General features: G+C 42.4%; 1 protein-coding gene across 6 annotated transcripts in view; it reads left to right on the top strand.

Moving 5' to 3' along the window:
- The window catches only part of LOC141086571 (NXPE family member 2-like), a 724,795-nt gene that overhangs the window by 544,342 nt on the left and 161,469 nt on the right, over nt 1-18,984 (top strand). The gene's annotated exons all lie outside the window — the stretch shown is intronic.

Raw genomic sequence — 18,984 nt, 5'->3', positions numbered from 1 at the left:
TAGCGTGCCCACGCATGCACCTTGCTATGTTTCACTTGGTCCTCGTGATTATGTCTTGCATCTGATGTTACCCTGAGACCACGCTTTAATGAAGATACCCTGAGATCACGCTTTGTCTTGTATCCTGCACGTTCCCTGTTGCCAGACACTCACAATTGTGTCTTCCTTGAGCCGGCCGTCTGGTTCCAGCAGTCATGGTGACTCACCCCCTTGGTCTTGCCCCTGGCACTCCCTGTATAGGGGTTAGTTCCTCACAAGGTCAGCTCGCCCTAGGTGGGTGGGTGCCACGACCCAGAGGGTCCACTCTAGAAATTGACTCAGCAAAAGCTGACTCGTCACACAGGGGATATGCTATCAAGTGCCAGATCATGACAAGCAGCTATGAGCGAATGTAGGGATTTTAGGTAAGCAGCTTCTGATCAACTATCAGCTGCTTTGTAACCTAGAAAATGTCCCAATTGGGAGATAATGTGAGAGCTATTCTATACTGAATGAGCTACTAATTGCCAAGGAATATTATGGTGTGATGTGCAATTAATGGGGCATAGTGCAATATATATGATACAGTAGGCAAAGTGCACTATATTTGCTGTGGGCTGGATAATTATATTTGGTAGCCTCAAAGTATCAGTAATATAAGGATAAATAAAAAAAAATTGGATAGTATGCATGGTCAGATTTACTTGTGTAATACCAGTAACCATATATGATCTAAATTGGTCGGACTGGGTAAGACTGCTAATTAGTACATTAGAAATATTACAGTATATATTTTATAGATTTCTTAATAACAGTTACACTTTAGTTTAGTGAGTTCACTGAAGTCAGAGATTTATTTAAACAGTGGAAACCCCTCACAAGTGACCCCATTTTGGAAACTAGACCCCTAAAGGAATATGTATTTTGATGTGTGGTGAGCACCTTGAACCCTCAGATGCTTCACAGAAGTTTGTAATGTAGAAAATGAAAAATCACATTTTTCCCACAAAAATGTAACTTTAGCACCAATTTTATTTTCACAAGGCTAACAGGAGAAAATAGACCCCAAAAATTATTTGAGAAATTTCTCCGGAGTATGACAATACCCCATATGTGGAGGAAAACTACTGTTTGGGCGCACGGCAGGACTCGGAAAGGAAGGAGAGACATTGTGGAATGCAGACTTTGATGGAATGGACTACAGACGTCATGTCACGTTTGGAGAGCCCATGATGTGCCAAAACAATGAAAAATCCTCACAAGTTAGAACATTTTGGAAACTATACCCATCAAGGATTTTATCCAGAGATATAGTGAGCATTTTGAACCCATAGGTACTACACAGAATTTGATAACATTAGGTGGTCATATTGAAAATATTAATTTTTTTTCATGAAAATGTTGCTTTCGCCCCAAATTTGTGATTTTCACAATGGATAATAGGAAAAAACGGACCTCATAATTTGTTGCGCAATTTGTCCCAAACGCAATGATGTCTCATATGTGGTCAAAAACTTCTGCTTGGGCACATGGCAGGGCTAGGAAAAGAAAGAGCACTATTTGTCTGGGATAGATGGTGAATGCCGCATTTGGAGAGCCCCTGACATGTGAAACCAGCAAAAAGAAAAATGTGAGTGACCTAAATTTGGAAACTAGACCCCTCAATGTATTCATCTAGGGATGTAGTGAGTATTTTGAACCATTAGGTGCCTCACAGAATTTTATAACATGGAGATGTGGAAATATGCCATTTTAGTGGTAAAAATGTAATTTTTGTATTTGCTGCAAATTTGTCAGGTACACAAGGATTATTAGGTGAATCTAGACCCCACAATTTATTGCACAATTTCTCCTGAACACAGTGCTGCCCCAGAGGTTGTCAGAAATTACTAATAGGCCACACGTCAGGGCAGAGACAGAAGCAGATTTTTTGGCATTTGGAGCACAGATTTTGCTAGAATAATTTGAGGGTGGCATTTGCAGAGTCCCAAAGGTTCCAGAACAGCAGAAAAACTCAAAAAGAGACCCCATTGTAGAAATTGCATCTCTCAATTCATCTTAAGCTGCAGTGACTATTGTAATATCCACACCAGGCTTTTTTTTTCTGGATAACTGCAAATCTGCCAGTCTAGTAGCCATATTTTGTGTCCCCATACAGTGTGTAGAAGCCTCATATTCTGTAGCGTCCCCATACATTGTGCCCAGTTTGTGATTCTGGTATAAATTGTTAGATACCTTCGCTCCATTACAAAAATGCCAAATGTGGCCGCTTACTGTGTTTTAGGCATGGAGAGGGAAGAAGGAGAAGAGCATTTGAATTTGGGAGTGCAGATATACCTGGAATTTATTTGAGGGGGCAAGAGTCTTGCCTCTTTTCCAGAGTCTTTGTTCTACCAGCAATGTGGGAACCCCCTATAATTTCACTGACAGACCTAAGTAGGGGCTGGTTTTGAGAGGGATAAATTAGGGCTTTTATTGGTAACATTTAGTGTAACATAATATTTTTTTATCCAAGAAGTATCATTTCTCCTTATGGAGAATGACATGCTAAGCATGTCAAGGTGAGGAGACTTAAAGCTGCAATGCTCCTCTGGGAAATATGCTAATTATGCAAATTGTCTCTTCAGAGAGGAAGAGGACTAGAACTCTAGTGCCACCTATTGGAGGTAGCAATCCTAAAAGTCAATGTAGACCCTTTAAAGGGTCTACATTGACTTTTAGGATTGCTACCTCCAATAGGTGGCACTAGAGTTCTAGTCCTCTTCCTCTCTGAAGAGACAATTTGCATAATTATAATATTTTTTATTACTTTCAGAATAACGCTGTGTTGGCAGCGGACTATTCAGGATACTCTCCAAGCTGGGGACAACAGAGCTTCTTTATTCAGGAACAATCAGGTACAATATATGATAAGCTTAAGACTGGGGTCACACACAAGGTAGAAAAATACGGACCGTATTTTATGTCCATAATACGCATAAATGGTCCCTAAATAGTGCTCCGTATGTCATCCGTTGTCAGGGTGTGGCCGCGTATTGTTCTCATGTAAGCATCCATATGTAATCTGTATGGCATCCGTATACCGTTTTTTTCTCGCAACCTTGCAAAATGGACATTTAACGGTTTTGAGGCCTGCACATAATTTAAATCATCAGCACCAACCCTATTTATTGCCTCAACATCAGGTGGCAGCCTCCAATCTGCCCATTTTGGTGCTGTGCTTGTGTGGGTGTTTTGCTGGTTGTTAGCAAACATCTCTGACACACTTCAGTTCACCCCAACTGACCGTGTTCTCTTCAACTGGGTTTTGTCCAGGCGCTTTGGCCAGCCATACCCAGTGATTGTGGATCCGAGGAGGAGGAGACGCCTGTGGGTCCATCCACTTTTGAGGCAACGACTCACAAGAGGTAATTTTCACCGCCTCTATTCTTCTCTGCGGGATCATCCTGAAAAATTTTACCAATACTGTCGCATGAGCCTTGCAACATTTGATCTACTCTTGGAGACAGTGCGCCCTGGGATAACCTTTCAGGACACAAGGATGCACAAAGCTATATCTGCAGAGGAGCGACTTCTACTCACATTGCGGTATGTACTACACAACCACATTCTCTATGTTCATGATGTGTTGCCCAAAGTATGTTTTTTTTTACTAAGTTTAATGCCCTCATCTTATTCCAGATATATATAAACTTACAGACCAGAATGTTATGTGTAATATGTACTGAATATCACGTAGCGATTGTGCGACCAAATATATGTGTGTTAGTAGATATGAATCACTAACAAGTTTGGTATGTATGTAACTGGTGTTTTGTTAAGTTCTGCATTCTAAAATGTTCCATTTCTGTTGTTCTTCAGCTTCCTGTCCACTGGCCTGTCTTATGCCGCCCTCCACCATGAGTTTCTCATTGGAAGATCTACCATTCCTTACATAGTCAGGTCGACATTTAGTCAAATATGGTCAAGACTACATCAACTCGTCATGCCCCAGCTCAGGATGGAAGACTGGTTGAGGATATCAAGGGACTTTGAGGAGGAATGCCTCTTTCCTAATTGTATTGGGGCCCTTGATGGCAAACATATCCGGGTGCTTAAGCTGCCGAACTCTGACTCACAATTCTTCAATTAGAAACAATACTTTTCTGCTGTATTGTTGGCTCTGGCCGACCCTCAATACAAGTTTATAATTGTTGACATTGGGACCTATGGAAGGACGGGAGACTCTAGAGTCTTCAATACTTCCATTATGGGTCGGCGGCTAAGCACCAACCAGTTGGATCTACCACCACCACACCAGCTACCAGGATCCACTCAAGAATCAGTCCCTTATGTCCTTGTGGCAGATTAGGCATTTCAGTTAACGTGCAATGACATGAGGACATATCCCCGACCCAACCTGGACCACCGGCGCTGAATTTGTAACTTGCACCTATCACGTGCTCGGAGACTGGTGGAGTGTTCCTTTGACATTCATTGGGCCAAATGGCGGGTCCTACAGTCTGCCATTCAGCTGAGTGAACAAAATGTAAATGAAGTAATTAAATCATGTGGCGTTCGCCATTACTTCACCAGGATACATGATTGTTCCTCCTCTGCTGGTGTTCTGCTGGTCGGACAATGTACGTAGGGCGAGACCACCTATCAATCCTCAACGTAGACCGCTCTCTGGGCTCAAAGTGCGTGATATTTTCTCAAATTACTTTATGTCACCTGAGGGGAAACTTCTTGGCAAGAGCATACTGTGTCTATGTTGTAAATTTTTCTTTTTGGGCTTTGGGAAACTATATATTACAACCTCTTATGTCTTTTCTCTGTTTCTAAATCAATGTGTAAGCATATGGCAGCATGTCATGATGTAAGTGCATCATTGATAAAGACAACAACAATTGAAAGTTAAAACTTTTTATGTATCCTTTTTTAAAGGCCTTGTGAAGCCTTATGTTATTTAGCAAAATGGCCAGAATTGTCCTTAGAACACAAAAAAATTGTTAAAATGTTACAATACAGCATTCAACCACAAAAACACACACAAACTTATAAATTGTAGTATGTAGGGGGGGAGAAGGCAGCAGCCCAGCCTGTGTTGCCTGATGGCTAGTTTGGCCACCTTGTCCCTCGGCCTGTGTGGGGGCATACTCTTGCCCATGATGGAGGTTGTGGGCCGGCTCATGGACTTGAGGTGGATACTGGGCACTGTGATATTGGACATGACTCTCCTGTTGGGGCTGGTAGGGCCGTGAGTTTAAACCACCAAAATGGCCATGTTGTTCCCAACCAGATTGGAACCAGTCTCCGATATTGGCTGGGTACAAGTGGCCATATTGGTGTGCTGAGTTGTACCCTGACATTTGGGAATGATGTTGCCAATGTTGGGTAGGGGGGAAGGGGGTGAGGTGTAGGCCCACGTGTAGGAGGATCCTCAGACCCTGATTGAGCAAGCACTTGGGGGTGTGGGTTAAGACGCATGAGATTCCTGGGTGACAGCTGCCACCTCTCCAGAAACTCAAACACCTCATAAGGGGTATTGGGGGGTGTGCTTGCGTCAATTAGGATCTGAATGGATCCTCGCACACGTAGCCACACCTTACGGGGAAGGGAACGAAGATAATGGGCAAGGCTGCGTGAGTACTCCTCCTCACCATCATCAGTGGCAACTCTGTTACGAGAATTTTGGTCCCCTGTATCCACATTGGTCCTGATATCAGTGGCAGGGATATGACGCCTTCATCTACGTCACCTGGATGGCACAGCAGGCTGGGGGGAGCCCTCTAACTGAACAGTTGGGCTGCTGCTGTTGCCCTGTTCATCCTGGATGTTGGGTGGTGATGCAGCTGACGGTCTTTGTTGTGGCTCTGTTCCTGGTGGTGACGTTTCTAGTGGCGACCCAGGTTCTAGGGCAGGATCAGGTCGAGCCGGAGAAGTCACTTGGGCCTGGCTCCTTGGAAGGTCACAAGATGTGCCAGACACCTCAACCCCTCCACCTACAGGATCGATGATGGCCTCTGATTCAGACCCTATCTCCCTTTCAGTGATGTTAGACTGAGTTCTGTGATTAAATATAAAATGTAGAAAAAGGACATTTTTGATCGGGCCCTATAAAGCATTTGTGTCATGTGGTGTTTTTGATATACTTACGGTCTGAGATCCATAATTGGAGCAAGGAACGAGAGGCGGTTGAAATAAATATATTTCCGCTTTGTGTGGGACCCTGAACCATTTCTTGCCCGCTGCTGGTGCTCACGGCGATATTGGTCACGGATGCTGCGCCAGCGTCTCATCACATCTTCGACTGCAATATGACATAAAAGAATGAAAAATTACAATTTGCCTAAAACAAGTTTTTGAACTAGTATCAAAGTCATGTGGCCTACTAGGGTGTGAGTTCTACCCATGGTGGCATATAGCATTGGTGCAACCAGGCCAGATGCACAGGGTCACAATAGCTCATGTGGCAAGTAGCAACTCTTTAAACTGTTTTTGCTAGGCATTATGAGGAGCTTGGGGACAGGGTAACATTCTCTCAGGGTCAAACAGTGGGTCAAAAAATAATTTACAAGCCACAAGAGCCCAATATCAGAAGCACAGGATGTGGGGGGCCTACTTGTAAAATATTTTTTTGATGGCAAGTAATTTGACATACATAATTTATATGCACGTACTTATGTGCTGCTGCTCCTCACGTGGCCAATCACCAAAATCAGGGAACATTTTGCGACATATGCGCCTCCATGTAGCCTCCTTTCTTGCCCGGTCAGCATAATGTGCATCCCGTTGGTCCCATAATTCCAGGCGATCCTGCACAAGAACAATTAGCAGCTCCACATTCAGATTCTGGTAGGGTGCCATGATGCTGTACTCCGTGGAGGCGTACTTCCTGTATGTCTGGAGCGCTTTTTGAGCTAATTTGCATGTCTAAGCTTCCTGATAATGGATTGTCCCATTTCCTGTCACAAGGAAAACTCTTGCATATTTCTCGCAAGTCACATGGGTGGTCTGTGTGTAATGCGATTTTTTTGCGCACCCATAGACTTGCATTGGCATACTACGGTCATAATATGCTGATAATCGCAGCATGCTGCGATTGGCATGGACCGTAGAAAATACGCGAGAAAAATACGGCTGATGGGAGCTACCCCATAGAGAAGCATTGGTCCGTGGGCAACACGTTTTTTTATCGCCTCTCACTCGTCCGTATTCCTCTCTATTGTGACGACGGCCAAATAGATCAGGAATAAATCATTTGTGTGTCTCTATCTGTGCAGCATTTACAGCAGACTGCTACTCTCATACACAGACACAGGAAAAACAGGAAATACAGTCACATGCTCTCCCTGTGTGAGCCTCTGGGAGTTTTTTTTCTTCTAACTTTATAAGCAGCATTCAAATTTAGCAAGTAAACACTCATAGACAGGAATGGAGTTGTTACACCAAACATATTCCAACACGCTGGGATCACATTCTTGTGTTATACGCTGAGCACTTACATCGGGATTTCCGTGTAGATAACATAAAAATGTGATTCACATGAAACCCCTAAAGGAACCACTCACCATAATGATGCATATGGAGACACTTTTTAATCTATTTGATGTCTGCCCCAGTGTTACTCATTTTTTTAGGCATGCACAGATCTGTGGTCGTCCACACCTGTGCACTAAAAAATGCCTAAAATGATGGCACACCGCCAGAACACAGACCAGTCCAATATGACTCTATCTGTCTTACAAGTGAGAAGTTCCATCGGGGGGTTTTGTCTGAATTGCGGTTTCAGTGAATTTACACAGAAACCACATAGTAAGCACTCAGCAGAGAACAACAAGATTTTCTCCGATTCTTAGGCTGGGTTCCCATTGCGTTAGGTGGCATCTGTTTAACGCACCCATCACTAAGCAGCACTAACGCTATGTAACGAATGCGTTGACACACCCATTGCCAGCCATTATAGTAATGCATCTTAACACATGTCAAATTCGGCATGCGTTAGCGATGATGCACTACTTTATGATGCACCTTCGAATGCAGTCTAACGCACAGCAAACAGATGAGTTCACTGTGCATAGACCTGTATTGCTAATGCATGGTAATACCATGCATTAGCACATCTGTTATAAGCAATCACTAAAAAAAAAAAGCATACATTAAACGGATGCCACTAACGTGATGTGAGCCTAGCCTTAGGAGGTACAATGAACAAATAGATAGCAGTACAAGAAAAGTACTTATTTTTAGTTTTGCATGGTTTGCCGTGAAGTATAACTGATAAGAAGGGTTTATTCTTCAGGTTGGTGGATTACAGTGATACCAGTTTTATTATCATTTTTTTTTTTAGGTTTTGCTGCTGTTCCATAGTAAAAAAAAATTTTCATAAAAAGTAGTATTTTTCTTTGTCATATCTGAGAGCTTTAACTTTCTTATTTTTTGGCGACCAGAGCTGTATGATGGCTCATTTTTTGTAGGGTGCGTTGCAGATTTTTTTTTTTTTTTGGTACTATTTTGGGGCACATGATTTTTAGATTGCTTTTTATTCAGAATTTTCAAACACAAAATGAACTAAAAACAGCAATTTAGTTATTGTTTTTATTTTTTGCGTCATTCGCAGACAAATTTGTTCATCGAATTGGTACAGTGGGTACAAGTGATTCCAAATTTATATTATGTTTTTAAAGCTTTGCTATTTTTACATATTAAAAATAATATTTAAAAAAAATGAATTTGATTTTGCATCGTCATATTCTGAGAGCTCTAACTTTTTTACTTTTTGTCAAATGAGCCATAGTAGAGCTTATTTTTTGCGGGATGGTTTGGCGTTTTCATTTAAATCTTTTTTTTTTTTTATATATACAACTTTTTGATCATTTTTTATTCACCATTTTGTGTGTCCGTATGATGAAAAAGTAACATTTTTGGCATGTTTTAATGGATGAGCGAACATGCTTGTTGATATTCGTTTATCATTCGAGTATCATGGTGCTAGAATGTGCTCGTCACTTGACGAGCAATGGACCGTGCACGAATGAAAACTCAAATCCACGCATCGCATCTTTGATGCCTATTACGTAGCGAATACGCATGCTGGGTTTGCCTGTGAGTCACTATATTGCTGTAGACAACTTTATTGTGGCATTACTATGATTGTCTGGCCATGTGACATTATCAGAGTTTATAAAAGGACAGGCACCACCTGGCTCGGCACACTGACACCATTGCATAGCTTTGTGACACTTCACATTGGTGGGAGAGCGCGCTTGTCTAGGCCTGTGTGCACAGTATATGAATCAGAGGCCCGTAGTGTTGATACTGGTGCTGAAGCTGAGCCATCATTCTAACAGCCCTTCAGAGTAAAAGAAACATAATATGCAGAAAAAAATTCACAGCTCATCTATCTGGCACCTCTTCTAACATCTCTAATATGGGAGTACCGCCGTGGTAATGAGAGACACCGAGTACCAAATGGAGGACAACAAGCATCAGAGGTGGCCATAGAGGTGGGGTGAGTATTAGGTATTTTTTCAAAACAAGTCAGCTGCCATTTTGCTGAATTGGCATGGAGTAAATTACTAATAATCTATATTCTGGAGAAAAAGGATTCTTGTAAATTTCGAGTAGAATTCAATTCCACTCCAATAAATTCTTACCCTGTACTAATCTGGTGAAGGGAAAACCAAGGTCTCTCCAGGATTCTATGTTTGTCTCAGTTTGCAATTAATTGGTGATAACTGGTACGTCGCCAAACAGACGGTGAGGCACAAGACTTCAACGGATTATGGAGGCTTTAAGTGGATAAAAAAATCAGAGTACATTCTGACTTTTAGACTCCTTTACATGCCAAAGATTTCAGTTAGATTCTTAAAAATGTGATCATTTGTAGATCTTAATGTCATTTGCTACTACCTTGGTTTGCACATTTTATGGTTTGTCCTTTATGGGGTTGCTATTTCAATGATGAGGAGTGTATTAAAAAGAGCAATTCAAAGCCATGAATGGGTGTTGGCAGCAGGTTATGTAGGATATTCTCCAAGCGTGTGACAACAGAGCTTCTTTATTCAGGAACAATCAAGAACAGTATGCTTAATAGATCAAGAATAAATTATTTGTGTGTCTCTATCTGTGCAGCATCTACAGCAGGCTGCTTCTCTCATACACAGACACAGGAAAAACAGGAAATACAGTCACATGCTACTTTATGTACCAATGCCTTTCCCGAAAGTCTGGTGTTATATTCATCTTGGCCAAAAAAAGAGTACTGGTTGTTCACCCTGCTAAACTCATGCAACAAGGAGAACCTTGCATCTTTTCTTCCTGAGGCGGAAAGGTCTACTAAGATGGTGCTATGCCAAAAGACTATTGTGGAAAATATGTTGAAACAATTCCCATAAGACAATACTAGTGGCAGTGGGCAAGCTTCCTTGTCCAAGCAAGGAGGAATGGTGAAGGTAACACCCACTAGGTACAGCAGAAACAGGGTGTTGACAGCGGATTTTTCATGATACTCTCCAAGCGTTTGACAACAAAGCTTCTTTATTCAGGAACTAACAGAAACAATATATGATAAGCTTAATAGATTAGGAATAAATCATTTGTGTGTCTCTATCTGTGCAGTATCTACAGCAGGTTGCTTCTCTCATACACAGACACAGGAAAAACATGAAATACAGTCACATGCTATCCCTGTGTGAGCCTCTGGGAGTTTTTTTTTTTACTTTATAAACAAAATACAAATCTAGCAACTAAACACTCATACAGGAATGGAGTTGTTGCACCAAACTTATTCCAACACCCTCACTCAACAACTACATATCCTGTTAGTCCCATTGCGATTCTGAAGTCCACAAACTTGGCTCTTGATAATAACTTTGTCATACCATCAGCTATCAATCTTGTCTCGCAATAAACAAATACGAGTACACCACGTTTCACTAATTCACGTAAGTCGTGATGTTTTTCATCAATGTGCTTAGTCACTGCACTACTCTTCTCACTGCTGGCAAGTTTAATGCATCCTTGGTTGTCCTCATAGATAACTGTTGGTTGAGCTAATGACTTGCCGAAATCTTCCAAAAGTTGTTTCAACCAAATTACTTCTTGACTTGCATAAGCAGCAGACATATATTCTGCTTCTCTAGAAGATAATGCGACTGTCATGTACCATGGACCAAGAAATGTACTTTTCTCCTAAGGCTACTTTCACACATCAGTGTTTCGCCGTCAGGTGCGATCCGGCATCGCGCTGGATCCGGCAAATGTTATGCAAAACCGGATGTGACGGATCCGGTTTTCTGCCGGATCCGTCTTGGTCGTCAGACCAAAAACCGGATCCGTTTCATCCGTTTCATCCATTTTTTCCATCTGTTTTCCGCCGGATTACGCCGGATCCGGTTTTTAAAAACGCCCCTTATGGGGGTTTCGAAACGGGATTGGCTGCTGAAATCTATATATACCATGTTCCTACAGCCCATCTTTGACAGGTTGTAGAGGAGAAACTGCATGTTGGAGAGAAAAGCAAGTGACTGGCGAAGATGGATGTTGTGATTGCAAATATTTTGAAGAATGTGGTGGATTTTACAGCGGAGGCGAACCGTTTGAAGGTGATTGTTCTGGAGAAGGAGAGAGCAAGACAGCAGTGCATCAGGCATCAGCAACGCCGTTTGTGGTTCCACCCTATCACAGCCAAGAGAATGATGCGTGGGGTCTATTCTACACTCTGCATGGACCTTAGACGAAACCCGGAAAATTTTTTTGGATATGTTCGGATGAAAATGGAGAATTTTGATTACTTGGTGGAGCGCATTGCACACCTCATAAGAAAATCGGACACCTATTGCCGCTTCTCCGTTTCACCCGCAGAGCGTCTGATGGTGACTTTAAGGTAAGCCACATTTATTGGATATGCTCGCATCAGAGCACACTTTCACTACAATCTTGTTGGTGGTAGTTTGTATCTCCAAGTGTTATAGCTGAGTTTTGGTATGTAATGCTGTGATTTTTAACTAATTTATTGTTTTTTAATTCCCAACAGATTTCTTGCAACTGGAGAATCCCTTTCGTCACTGCATTTCCAGTACAGACTCAGGATTTCAACCATATCTGGAATAGTGAAGTACACATGCCGTGCACTGTGGGACTCCTTAGCTGAAGAGTTTTTACCAGAGCCCACAACAGAGAGGTGGATTGAAATTTCTGAAAAGTTTCTACAGATATGTCAGTTTCCGAACTGCTTTGGCGCTGTGGATGGGAAACATATCCGCATTGTAAAGCCAGCAGGATCGGGATCGGAATATTTCAATTACAAGAAATATTTCTCCATTGTCCTCATGGCCATCGCTGATGCGGAATACAAATTTATTGCTGTTGATATTGGGGCCTATGGCCGCTCCAATGACTCTCAAGTTTTCAAACTGTCTGCCATGGGGCGTAAACTGTATTGAAACACCTTCCAGTTCCCATCCCCTAGACCGCTGCCGCAAACATCTGGTCCACCTATGCCTTTTGTCTGTGTAGGGGATGAAGCATTCCAGCTGTCAGAACACCTTTTGAAACCCTACTGTAGCAGAGGATTGACAAGAACAAAACACATTTTTAATTACCAGCTAACAAGAGCAAGAAGAATGGTGGAATGCTCCTTTGGTATTCTGACAGCCAAATGGCGTGTCCTATTGACTGCGATCAACCTCAAGACAGAAACTGTGAATGAGGTGATCAAAGCTTGCGTGGTACTCCACAATTTTTTTATGTGCAAGGAACCCATTTCCATTGAGGACACCGCTGAAGAAACCATCTTGCAAGATTACCAGAACATTACCAATAGAAGTTCTGTGACAGTGTCACGAATGAGGGACAATTTTGCAGAATACTTTATGTCACCTCAAGGCAGAATAGACTGGCAGGATGACAGAGTTTGATAAATTTCTGCCCTTAACCAAAGTTGTGTACCTTCTGTACCAACAGTATATACCTTTTCCAAACAAAGTTGGCTATCTTGTCGTCTATCTTGTCGTGGTTTAACTATTTTTACCTTGACCACAGTTGTGCACCTGGTTGTGTTTTAGGCAAAGTCTTTCACCTTTTACCAAAAGTTGTGTACATTGTTAGGAAATCCCCAACAAGATACACAACTATTGGAAAAAGGTGAAATACTTTGTCTAAAACACAACCAGGAACACAACTGTGGCCAAAAGGTAAAATTTATTTACCTTTTACCCACAGTTATGTACCTGGTTTTGTATACCTTTTTACCTTTTGTATACCCTGTACTTAACCTTTTTTTATACCATAGTTCGCCGCAGAAATAAAAGACAGACAACCAGTGTAAACCAATACTTTAACTTTTATTGAAAATTTTCTTTTTTAATAAACTGTTAATTGTTAAAAAATTTTCTCTTTTTTATTTGAATACACACATTTATAAATTAGTGTAGTGTGGGGTGGAAATACTGCCGGAGGGGCTGCGGGACACTTTGACACTGGGAGTGTGGAGAGAGGACTGGGATCGTGGTGGGAAAGGAACAGTTAGAGGTGAAGGGGTGTAAAAAGCAAGAGAATGGGTAGACATGTGGGTGGCAGACCAGGTGGTGGGTGGTGGAATGGAGGGTTGGGCAGGGAATGGAGTAGCAGATGATGTGGTTGCGAAGTGGTAGGGGGAAGGAGTTTGGTACTGGGAAGGAGTTTGGTACGGGGCAGGTTGCTGGTACTGGGGAGTTTGCTGGTACTGGGGAGTTTGCTGGTACTGGGTAGGTGGCTGGTGCTGAGGAGGTGGCTGGTATTGAATAGGAGGGGGAGTAGGGACAGTGGCAGGAGGGGGTGCAGGTGGAGGAACTACTGTGATGGGAGGTGGAGGTTGGGAGGTAACCTGCTGTAGAACACCGTGGCACGAATGCATTACCTGCATCTGCTGGGTAGGAGATAGTGTTGCCATGCGCTCGACAACAGACCTGAAAAAGGTGTGGTTTGGAGAAGATCTTGCTTCTGAATGCATTGTTTGCAGAAGAGTCTTCAACTCCAGAATGCCGGAGTTGAGCTGCTGAAAGCCTGCGGACATTTGCTCTGACAAGACATTGAGACAGTTCTGGAAAGATGCATTCAGACGCAAGAACTCTGGGGCATAGCTCTTTTCCTGACCCCTCTGCTGCTGCCGCCCAGTACCCGCAGGTGTACTAGAGGTGGCAGGGGCAGAAGGATGGGGTAAAGGGAAAGCAATCTCCTCACCAGCAGCTTCATGTAATGTAGGCGGCCACGATGCTCCTGTGCTGGTGGATGGGACAGATGGGTCGAATGTGAGGGAAGGTTGGGAAGGTGCAGATGTGCCGGGGTGCTCAAAGTGTCCCTCGGTGCCGGTCTCCTCAGGGATCGCCTCAGAAGGGTCCAACCGTGCAGGCTCCCGAGTGCTGGTCACCGTGCTGTGGAACAAAGAGAAAAAAACACAATTAATATACTGACATGCCTTTGGCCCTGGCTGAAAAAAAAATTAGACATGTAAACATTACTTTTGGACATGGGGTGTGTAATATTTACCTTCTGGTGACCATTGTTGCCCGGAGGAACGACAGGGTTCGTGCATACTTGTACTTGCTCCTGCGTCCTCCAGATCCACTCGGGGCCCGCATCTCTTTATTGAACTCCTTCTTGAAACGATCCCTCACAGACCGCCACCGCTTCACAATTCTCTCCCCTGAAACAAGAAAGCACAAAGTGGTTAGTATACAACATCAGTGTTTCACAAACTCCAGTCCTCGTGGTTCCCAACGGGTCATGTTTTCAGGATTCCCATAGTGTTGCTCAAAAGGAAATCCTGAAAACATGACCCGTGGGTACCACGAGGACTGGAGTTCGGGAAACACTGCTTGACATCAAGCAATGGGAATTGTATATACTTACGCTCTTGAATCTGGGCCCGAGCTTCAAGGTCCTCCCAGCGGTCCACAAGGAGCGAACAGATTTCCTCCCAGAGCCGTCGGGTCACAATTAGATCAGCATGCCGGTGGTCAGCCATATTCCAAAGCGGCTGCCTTTCTCTAACAAGATCGATGAGGTGGTCCACATCAATCCCTCCATCCTCACCATCAGAGTCGGGAGCACGCTGTGAAGGCTGTTAAAGAAAAAGAGAAAAATAAAATAATTAGCCACCACACTTACAGAAATGAAATAAAAAGTTCAAAATAACCAAAGCAAAAATATTATACTTACACGCTGGTGACCGCCGCATCGCTGTCACCGATGACCCTGGGAGGCACTGTGAGGACCTCTTGGCCGAGCACCAGATTGGGAAGACTAGAAAAGAAAAGCAAAAAAATTATGTGGTTGGATGTAGGCATATGTGTTTGCTGTGTGATATCTGCGCTACATTGTTTTCTATGTGTTGTATGTAGTGTGATGTTGTGTTTCTGCGTTTGATGCAGGAAACTTACCAATTGCGAGCCCTGTCCACCCCTTCCTTCTTCTTCTGGGAGCTCCTCTTCAGCTTGTGATTCCTGTTTTGAAATAAAAGCCAATGAATAGACATATATTCCAGAGATGATGGATTTTTTAAATAAAAACTTACCGTCAAATGCTGATGATGTGAGGGAGGGCTCCCAGAAGAAGATGTGGTGTCCTCCTGCTGGCCAGTCTCCACTCCTGATGCTGCTGCTGCTGCTGCTGGCACTGCTGTTGCTGCTGCCGCTGCTGCATCTATACGGCGACTTCTGCTGGTGAATAAAGAGAAACAAAGGGCCACTGAATATATTGATATTCCATGGCCCTATTTTTGAGGAATGGGGGATTTGATAATTATCGTATGTCATCTGCTGGTGGACTCCCCTCCGCATGGTCACCATGGTCCCTTCGCTCCATTTGGGGTGGTGGTGCTGGTGGTGCTGTAGTCTCCCGCCTTCTCCTGCGGCTGTCGCCTCTCTTGCTTGGGTGGCATGTTGGCTGTGGCTGAGGGTCCCACTGTCATGGTTTTATATATGTTTGCTGTGGGCAGGGCTACTGAGCATGCTCAGACCAAAAAAAACCGGATCTGGCCACCGGATCCGGCTTTGGCCGGATCCGGCACATTGCGGCGCTCATAGACTTTCATTGTGTGAAAAAGCCGGATGCGCTGGATCCGGCGGGTCCGGCTTTTTCGCCGGAGACAAAAAACGTTACAGTTGCCGTTTTTTCCAGACGCCGGATTGCGACATATTGCTGGATCCAGCCAAAACCGGACAAAACGCATGACCATCCGGCGCGATCCGGTGCTAATGTATGTCAATGGGGAAAAACCGGATCCGACATTGCATTTCGCCGGATCCGGTTTTCGTAAAAATAGCCGGATCGCGCCTGACGGCGAAAAACTGATGTGTTAAAGAGGCCTAACTTGAACAAGTAACCACTTGTTGATTTCCGATCACTGGACTCTCCAGCTCAATCTGCATCCACATAACCACTGAGAGTGAGATCTCCTGATGCAGATATCGTAAGATTTAGCCTTTGAGTTTCTTTAACCCTGCTGTACTGTTCGGGTCAATATGACCCGAAATGATTTTTGAGACCCTGCAGATTTTTTTAATGAGGATTTGAAACTAGTGGTTCCTTGACTTCTCCTCATTTGTGGAGCTCTACATTTTTTTTTTTTTTTTTGTTTTTTTTTTTGTTTACTTTTTGCTACACGCTGATTGTTACACTTGTACTGTTCGGGTCAATATGACCCGATAGCATTTTATACTGTTCTACAGGTCTCTGATTATTTCTGACTGCAAAAGTTATGTTTTTTTATGTGTACTTCATCTCAAAATGGTGGTGGTTTAACTGTTCTTATCAGTAAGAAAGTCATTATCTAGTCTGTTTGTGAGAGAGGAGAAAGGTTTCATGAAATTTCTAGAGTACTGCGGTTTGATTCTAAAACAGATAGAATGGAAAGAAGAGCTAAAGATAAACTAGCCCCTATTAGAAATGTTTGGAATCAATGGGTAGAGATTCTACCAAAATTGTATAATAGTGGTGAAACTGTAACTGTTGATGAGCAACTGGTGGCATTCCGAGGTAGGTGCCCATTCAGACAATATATACCAAGTAAGCCAGCAAAATATGTCATCAAGATCTGGACACTTTGCGACAGCAAAAGTTCATATGCTCTAAATGTTCAAGTGTATACAGGAAAAACCCCTGATGAAAGACCTGAAAAAAATCAGGGTATGCATGTTGTTCTCGATTTGACTCATAGACCAAAAGGACAAAATGTCACATGTGACAACTTTTTTACATCCTATCAACTAGGCCAGATGTTGAAGAAAAAACAACTTACCATGCTGGGTACGATGAGGAAAAAACAAACCTGAACTACCGCAAGGTATCCTTAGCAAGAGAGAGGTGTACAGTTCTACTTTTTATTTTCTGGAAATACAACTGTTGTTTCTTATGTTCCAAAAAAAAAAAACAAACAGGTAATTCTAATGAGCACAATGCACCATGACAATGCCGTAAGTGATAGAGAAGACAGAAAGCCTGACATTATTTTGGATTATAATGTCACAAAGGGAGCAGTTGATACTTTAGACCAAGCAATATCAACATATACATGCAAACGCAAAACCAATCGGTGGCCATTGATTTTATTTTATAACATACTGGACGTTTCTGCATACAATGCATTTGTGTTATGGAGAGAAATCGACCCCGATTGGAACCGGAATAAGCTGCATAAAAGAAGATTATTTCTTGAGAAATTGGGAAAATCCCTGGTGAGGCCATATATTGAGAGCAGAAAAGTGACCCCCAGAAGTGATGGAGCAACAGCCATTGTAAAAAGTGTCCAGCATGCTCAAGAAAGAGACTCCACATCCATGGCCTCCACCAGCACAGCTACCAGCAGCACAGCTACCAGCAAAAAAAGGAAGAGATGTAGCTTCTGTCCATCTTCCTGTGACAATAAGACTAATCTGACATGTGCTGGATGTTCAAAATATCTGTGTAAAGGACATGTGTCTTATTATTGTGTTCAGTGTAAAAATACATGAACATGTTCAGTTTTTTCTTTTTTCTTTCTAAAAAGGTTGAAGATTTTATGAATTTTCATTTGTTGATTTATAAAATTTGTTTTCAAAAAGTTAAATTTCATGTTTAAGTAATAGTAATGTAAAGCTTCTTTGTTATTTGTGTGCAGAATGTCAACAATCGAAGATAATTGCAAAAAGCCTGTGTAACCTTTTTATGAAAAAAAAAATAATAATTAAGTTTGAATTTAAATTTTTCATTTGTTTATGATCAACCATGCTCACATACAGTATTTTAATGAAAAAAGTATTCAAATAAAACAATTAGAGTAGCTAAAAATCAAGAATTAATAGGTCGGGTCATATTGACCCGGGAACAGTACAAGAGTATAGCAAATGCGAACAGAACAGCAGGGTTAAGATATTGAAGAAATATCTTAATTGCATTCCAGTCTCTTTGGCGTGGCTTGTTTACACATCGGCAGAGAATTCCAACTGTGGTTGTGATATCCGGACGAGTTGTGGTTGCTATGTACAGAAGCATCTCCACTGCTTGTCTGTAACTCTCATTGCTGGGTAGCAGATCTTCTTCTCCTTCCAACTTTAGGTTGGACAGATCCATTTGTGTTGACGCAACTTGGGTTTCTGACATTCTAAACCGGTTTAGGATTGAGGAAATCTTAGAACTTTGGTTGAGAAAAAAACTTTTATCTTCCTCTCTCTGGATTTGGATTCCCAAATAATAAGTCACATTTCCAAGGTCCTTAGTCTCAAATTGCTGGTTGAAAATTTCACCTAGCTTTGCAATTTCTTTTTCATCTTGATGAGACATGATCACATCATCTACATATAGGAGAACATACATCCACTCCTTCGCTACATTTTTCGTATACAAACATGGATCAGCTTGAGATCTTTTAAATCCTTCATTCATCAAAACTTTGTTCATTTTCAAGTTCCAAGCTCTTGCCGTCTGCTTAAGTCCATAGAGAGATTTTTGCATTTTACAAACAAGGTGCTCTTCACTCTTTTTAATATATCCCTCGGGTAGGCT

The sequence above is a fragment of the Dendrobates tinctorius genome, unplaced genomic scaffold (assembly GCF_039654945.1).
Source record: "Dendrobates tinctorius isolate UK_male_01 unplaced genomic scaffold, ASM3965494v1 ptg000032l, whole genome shotgun sequence".
NCBI classification, from domain to species: domain Eukaryota; kingdom Metazoa; phylum Chordata; class Amphibia; order Anura; family Dendrobatidae; genus Dendrobates; species Dendrobates tinctorius.
This window is presented reverse-complemented; position numbering and strand designations above follow the sequence as displayed.